We start from the raw sequence: 7,968 nt of genomic DNA, 5'->3' as shown, positions 1-7,968 counted from the left end.
ATGAGATACCATCTCACCCCGGCATTACTGGCACAAATCAAAAACAATGGAAATAACAAATGTTGGAGGGGTGCAGGGAGATTGGAACTCTTATGCACTGCTGGTGGGAATGCAAAATAATACAACCATTTTGGAAAATGATATGATGCTTCCTTAGAAAGCTAGAAATAGAAATACCATGAGATTCAGCAATCCCACTCCTAGGAGTACATCCTAGAGAAATAAGAGTTGTCACTCGAATAAACATATGCACACCTATGTTCATGGCAGCGTTGTTCACAATAGTAAAAAGATGGAAACAGCCTAGATACCTATCAGCAGATGAATGGATAAACAAACTATGGTACATACACACAGTGGAGTACTCTGCAACGAGAAAGAACAATGATGAATCTGTGAAGCATCTCATAACATGGATGAAACTGGATGACGTTATGCTGAGTGAAATAAGTCAATCACAAAAGGACAAATATTGTATGAGACCTCTATTGTAAAAATCCATGAAAAAGTTCACACGCAAGAAGTAACAATCTCTGTTGGTTACCAGGGATGGGAGGGATGGGGGCGAAATACTAAATAGGCAACAGATAAGTGGTGTCTTTGGTGAAGGGTGAGACAGTACACAATACTGGGGAAACATGCACAGCTTGTACAAGGAAAGGTCATGGAAGCTCCATAGACACATCCAAACTCCCTGAGGGACTGAATTGCTGGGCAGAGGGCTGTGAGGACCATGGTCTTGGGGAACATCTAGCTCAATTGGCATAACACAGTTTATAAAGACAACGTTCTACATTCTACCTTGGTGAGTAGCATCTGAGGTCTTAAAAGCCTGTCAGCAGCTGTCTAAGATACTCCACTGGTCTCACCACTTCCGGAGCAAGGGAGAATGAAGAGAACAGGATGCAAGGAAAAGATTAATCCAAAGGACTAATGGACCACAGCTACCAAGGCCTCCACCAGACTGCGTCCAGTACAGCTAGATGGTGCCAGGCTACCACCAGTCACTGCTCTGACCGGGATCACAACAGAGGGTTCTGGACAGAGCTGGAGAGGGATGTAGAACAAAATTCTAACACACACAAAAAAGACCAGATTTACTGGCCTGAAAGAGACTGGAGAAACCCTGAGATTAAGGCCCCCAGACTCCTTCTAGCTCAGTGGTGAAGTCACTTCCGAGGTTCACCATTCAGCTGGGGATTGATTGGACTGCCCAATATAACAAAATGGAACTGATGAGGTACAGCAGTCCAGGGATAAGGACTAGAAGGCAGAAGGGGACAGGAAAGCTGGTGATAGGGAACCCAAGGTTGAGTAATGACAGTGTTGACAAGTAGTGGTTTGTTAACCATTGTCATAGGGCAACATGTGTACTAACTGTTTAATGAGAAACTATTTTGTTCTGTAAACCTTCATCTAACGTGAGAATAGCAGTATAACTGGAAGAACATAATCGATGTCACTGAACTGTGTATGTAGAAATTTTGAAATGGATGGTGTATCTTTGGCTATGTATATTTCACCAAAAAAAAAAAAAAAGGTCGAGAAAGGAGAGGGTTGACACATCGTCAGGTTGTTAACCAATGTCATAAAACAATATGTGTACTGAATGTTTAATGAGAAACTGTTTGTTCTGTAAACCTTCACCTGAAGTACAATTTTAAAAAGTAGTCTTGGTTAAAAGTCAATTATTATTTCTGGAGCCTCGTGAATCAGAGGGTCATACTAGTAGTTAGAGGACCAAAATGGAGACCGGCCAACTTTTAATTCTATTTCCAGAGTGAATGCACTTTGAAAATATCCATATTTTTTCACCCCAAATAGATTCGTAATAACTTCATTGTTTTTGAACTTCTTGACTTGAAATTCAATCTCTGTCTATACAAAGTAATCTAGTACTTCCTGAATACTTAATTTTTTTGGAACACTTATAGCTCTGCACCTTGAAAATACTATTTTTTTAAATGTTTTGAATATCTTTTTCTCTTGTTTTTTTTTTTTTTTTTCCTCCCAACCTACCAATCTCTCCTTTCTCATCATGACTTAACTTAATCACTGTTTCCTCTCAGAAAATTTCAAGGACCTTCCTTGGACCCCCATATCAAGTTAAGTTTTCCTTCTCTCTGTCTTCATTTCTACTCATACAAGACTTTTGTGACATGTAGCTGAAAAATACAAACTCTGGTTTTCTTATAAATCTCCCTTTTCAGACTGTGGTTTCCTTGAGAAGAGGGATTATGTCTTATTCTTTCCTGTACCTCCTAGCACAAGTTAAACTTTCAATAAAGTTGCCTGATTGAATACATTATGACTGGGAAGTGATTGGAATTTCCGTCTCAGCTTTATTTACATTTGGTAAAGTAAGATTTTTTTTTTCTTTCATTCTTTCTTCAAGGACCAGCAGTAACATTCACTGAATACAGTCAGGATAGGGACCATCCTTCTCACAGTACACATGACCTTTTCTGTTCCAGAGTGGCACCCTCAGTACACAAGATGACCTTTCCTGTTCCAGAGTGCCGGCATTATGCTACTATAAAGTAAAGCCAGAGGAAGAATCTGCAGTTGTTTGTACCCCAAGGAATATAAGAGATATATGATTCTCTCTTCAAGGTGGAGACAATTACATATCAAAGTGTGTTTCAGTTATTTATTGCTGCATAACAATGGACTATGAGTAAAATTTGGCCTAAGGTAATTCAAAAAAATTTACAGCAGTACATTGACAGGGAACTGCTGGAAATTCAACCTAGATTCAAAAGAGGATGTGGAAAGAGAGATATCATTGTTGATGGCAAATGGATCTTGCCTTAAAAGCAGAGAACATCAAAAAGATGTTTACATGTGTTTTATTAACTATGCAAAAGCATTTGACTGCGTGGATCATAGCAAACTATGGATTAAATTGCGAAGAATGGGAATTCCAGAACACTTAACTGTGCTCATGTGGAACCTGTCTAGAGAATAAAAGACAGTCATTCGAACAGAACAAGGGATACTGCGTGGTTTAAAATCAGAAAAGGTGTGTGTCAGGGTTGTGTCCTTTCACCATACTTTCATCAATTTGTATGTTGAGCAAATAATCCAAGAAGCTGGACTATATGAACAAGAACGGAGCATCAAGATTGGAGGAATACTAATTAACAACCTGTAAATTGCAGATGACACAACCTTGCTTGCTGAAAGTGAAGAGGACTTGAAGCATTTGCTGATGAAGATCAAAAGACTATATTCTTCAAAATGAATTACACCTCAACATCAAGAAAACAAAAATCCTCACAACCAGACAAATAAGTAACATTATGATAAACGGAGAAAAGATTGAAGTTGTCAAGCGTTCATTGTACTTGGATTCACAATCAAAGCCCATGGAAGCAGCAGTCAAGAAATCAAACAACATATTGCATTAGGCAAATCTGCTGCAAAAGACCTCTTTAAAGTGTTCAAAAGCAAAGATGTCACTTTGAGGACTGAGGTGTGCCTGACCGAAGCCATAATATTTTCAGTAACCTCATATGCGTGCAAAAGCTGGGCAATGAATAAGGAAGACAGAAGAAGAATTGATACTTTTGAGTTATGGTGTTGGCGACAAATATTGAATATACCATGGATTGTAGAAAGAATGAACAAATCTGTCTTGGAAGAAGTACAGCCAGAATGCTCCTTAGAAGCGAGGATGGCAAGACTTTATCTCACTTACTATGTACATGTTATTAGGAGGGACCAGTCCCTGGAGAAGGACATTATGCTTGGTAAGGTAGACAGTCAGCAGAAAAGAGGAAGACCCTCAATGAGATGGATTGACACAGTGGCTGCAACAATAGGCTAAAATATAGCAACAATTGTGAGGATCATGCAGGACCTGGCAAAGTTTTGTTCTGTAATACATAAGGTTCCTTGGAATTGGAACTGACTTGATGGCACCTAACAACAACAACAAAGTTGCTGTGTAACAAACTATGCCAAAATTTAGTGGGCTAATACAATTCATTATTATCTCTTATGGTTCTGTAAGTTGACTGGGTTCATCTGATTGTTTCCCCTTTAGGTCATTAATGTAATTGCAGTGACATGGCAGCTAGGACTAGTGTCAACTGAAAGCTCACCTGTGTTGAGCATCTAAGAGGTCTTCTTCACTCACATGTCTGATGCCACAGCTGGGATGGCTGAATAGCTGGGTGCTGGATTGGCAGGTTTCTTTTCATGTGGCCCCTTGGCATGGTTAGCTTTGGCTTACTGGCACTGTATCCTCAGAGTTGTCAGACTTCATATATGGTAGCTGGCTTCCTTTATAGTGAACATTCGGAAAGACCCAGAAGTAAGTGATAAAGTTTCTTATGATGTAGTCTTGGAGGTCATGCAGCGTGATTTCCACTGCATTCTGTTCATTAAAAGTGATTTCCTAGGCTAACCCAGATTCAAAAGGAGTATGGAAAGTAATGAATAGTAGAAAGTGTGGTTCAGCGGAGGGTGGGAGGAAGTATCTTTAAAGAGTAGCTACTACTGGCTACCCTTTTGCTCTTAATGGTTCACATCTCTCCCACATGCAAAATACATGATTTCTCTCCCAACATACCCAAAGTCTTATTCAATTTTGCCATGAGGCTCAGGATTGAATCCAGAATTTCGTTGTTGAAATCAGTTCCATATGTAGTTGAGACTTCTCAAGTGTGAGTTCTTTCAATATGAAGACTTGTGATATAAGATACAAGTTATTAGCCATTTTGCCTGACATTATAACATACAGTGGTGAATAACCATAATAGACACCCTGGTGGGGCAGTGGTTAAGAGCTCAGACTGCTAACCAAAATGTTGGAAGTTCAAATCCACCAGATGCTTCTTGGAGACCCTATGGGGCAGTTCTACTCTGTCCTGTAGGGTCACTATGAGTCGGAATCGACTTGATGGCAACAAGTTTTATTCAAAAAAGGAGGAGAAAGTAGGCATATAACAGTCTGGTCCATAGCACAGTTGTAAATACTGCAGAATACAAATTACCTCTTCCTTGATTACGGCCCATTGCTGTTCCCTGAGGGTCATTCCCTGACATTTTTGGCTCTGCTCTTTGGGTTCTTGATTCAGCACTCTGATTTACCCTACCTTTTCCATAAGAAATGACCCATAAGTGCAACCGAGAGTTTTCTCAGTCTATTTTCTCCCTGTAGGTTAGGGCTCTGAGAGCTTTCTTTTAGAGAGCTCTCTCCATGCTTTTTGATATATGCTGGCAGGGCTTATGACAGTACTGTTCTTTTAATTTTTTTTTTCTTTTCTCAGTCTTAATGGGGGTTACTCCATTACACAGATGACTTTCTGCTTTGGGTAGAGTCAAAATATTATGAGACAACATCCTTTGGATTCTTTTAAGTTCTTATTGTCTAGCAGAGAGGTTCTAAGATGCATGCCCTTAGATTCTTGTCTACTTGAGAGGGTTTATGAGGCACATCCTTAACTCTTTCTGCATCTCAACAAAGCCTTAGAGCTGCGATCTTTACCCAGAGACCATGTTTTACTGGCAGCATCTATATTTCAACTTTGTTATGAAACTATTTCTTACCTTGAGAAACTTTTTCTAGCTGAAAAAAATGTCCTTAAGCCCTCTGTATTTCCTCTAAATATTACTTGAAAATTAATAAGTTCTTTCTTTAATATATTTATCTCTTTTTATATTTTATTGTAGAAAATTAGAGAAACCTGTTTGGCACTTTCTACATTCTGTCTAGAAATCTCCTTAGACAGATACGTGAGTTCACTGAGTACCCCATCGTCTAAGACTAAAAAAAAAACAGAAAAAAGAAAACCAAACCCCTTGTTGTCAGGCCCCCTCAGATTCATGATTACTCCATGAGTTACAGAGTAGAATTGCTCAATAACATTGTCTTGGCTGTAATCTTTACCCACAGAGGCACAGAATGGGTTCAGACTATCAACTTTTACATTAACAGTCAAAAGCTCAACCCTTTGCACCACGCAGGAATCCTTCATCTTCGTAATGGAGACTAATTGTTTAGGTTGGGTTCCCATTTCTATGGCCTCTGATAGCAATTTTATCACTGTTTTTCAGGCTTTTACTGATGGTTTCCTTGAGATCTGTACAACTTTTTCCTACTGCCAGATCACATAGCTTAGATTTTCGTTATGGCACTATCTTGCTTCAGGTACCAATAACTTTTTCAGTCACCACATCTAAGTGATGGTGATGGGCTTGGGGTCACTATTGGTTGTCATGGCCAACAGTTAGGAAGGACAACTGTTTACTTAGTAGGAAAGGAAAATATACTGGAATACCAAACATATCTCAGCATCTGTCTCTCCTTGCCTCTAACGAAGAGTACAATGGCTGTTTCTTCACTTTTACCTCCAAAATCTCATGCAACTTCATTTTTGGCTAACTCTAATCTGAAACTATGCAGGGAAGGGGATTCTGGGAAATGTTGCACCAAGAGTAACCAAATTGACAATAGAACAATTCACTACATTTTTCCTTCTGTCAACTAGACATCTATCTACAACTCTTTTAACTACATTTAACTTTAAAATGTAGACAAGAGCAAAATCATGCTTCTGCCCAATATGTAACTGTCCCATTTACAACAGAAAATATTCTAAAGTTATTCCCAATAAAGGATTGATAAAGCCTCACTATATTTATTTTATTTATGAGCAATGTCCATTTCTTCCCCAATGCTGAGCTTGTAGAAATGACCTTGTAAACATTTCTTCTACAAATAATGATAATCATCATAAACAGCTTGAAATATAGAAAGAAATCACCTATAATCCACTACTGAAGTTGATCAGTGTCTGTAAATTTTGTATACTCCCTTCCAGTAATTTTTCAGTGGGAAACACTTTTATATATGATTGAATTAACTACAGACATACAACTTTTTTTTTGAACTTTAGATGAAGGTTTACAGAACTAGCTTCTCACTAAACAGTACACATATTGTTTTATGACATTGGTTAACAACTCCACGACATGTCAACACTCTCCCTTCTCAACCTTGGGTTCCCTATTACCAGCTTTCCTGTTCCCCCTTGCCTTCTAGTCCTTACCCCTGGGCTGATGTGTCCCTGTAGTCTTGTTTTGTTTTATTGGCCTGTCTAATCCTTGGATGAAGGTTGAACCTCATGGGTGAATTCATTTCTGAGCTAAAAGGGTGTCCAGGGGCCATACTCCAGGGTTTCTCCAGTCTCTGTCAGGTCAGTAAGTCTGGTCTTTTTCTGTGAGTTAGAATTTTGTTCTACATTTTTCTCCAGCTCTGTTCAGGACCATTTATTGTGATCTCTGTCAGAGCAGTCAGTGGTGGTAGCTGGGCACCATCTAGTTGTACTGGACTCAGTCTGGTGGAAGTCGTGGTAGTTGTGGTCGGTTAGTCCTTTGGACTAATCTTTCCCTTGTATCTTTAGTTTCCTTCATTCTCCCTTCCTCCTGAAGAGGCGAGAGCAGTGGAGTATCTTAGATGGCCGCTCACAGGCTTTTAAGACCCCAGACGCTACTCTCCAAAGCAGAATGTAGAACATTTTCTTTATAAACTATGTTACGCCAATTGAGCTAGGTGTTCCCTGATACCATGGTCCCCATAGCCCTCCGGCCAGCAATTCGGTCCCTTAGGGAGTTTGGATGTATCTCTGGAGCTTCCATGACCTTGCCTTGTACAAATTGTGCTGGCTTCCTCAGTATTGTGTACTGTCTTACCCTTCACCAAAGTTATCACTTATCTATTGTCTAGTGTTTTTGCATCGCCACCCCTCCCCTCCCTCGTAACCATCAAAGATTGCTTCTTTTTGTGTGTAAACCTTTCCATGAATTTTTATAGTAGTGGTCTCATACAGTATTTGCCCTTTTGTGACTGACGCATTTCACTCAGCCTGATGCTCTCCAGATTCATCCATGTTGTGAGATGCTTCACAGATTCATCATTGTTCTTTATTGTTGCATAGTACTCCATTGTGTGTGTGTACC

General features: G+C 39.5%; 1 pseudogene; it reads right to left on the bottom strand.

Moving 5' to 3' along the window:
• The window catches only part of LOC101349899 (mitogen-activated protein kinase 3-like), a 67,415-nt pseudogene extending 61,431 nt beyond the window's left edge, over positions 1–5,984 (bottom strand).
• Positions 5,985–7,968: the final 1,984 nt, after the last annotated feature.

The sequence above is a fragment of the Trichechus manatus genome, unplaced genomic scaffold (genome assembly GCF_000243295.1).
Source record: "Trichechus manatus latirostris isolate Lorelei unplaced genomic scaffold, TriManLat1.0 scaffold00082, whole genome shotgun sequence".
Classification (NCBI taxonomy): domain Eukaryota; kingdom Metazoa; phylum Chordata; class Mammalia; order Sirenia; family Trichechidae; genus Trichechus; species Trichechus manatus.
This window is presented reverse-complemented; position numbering and strand designations above follow the sequence as displayed.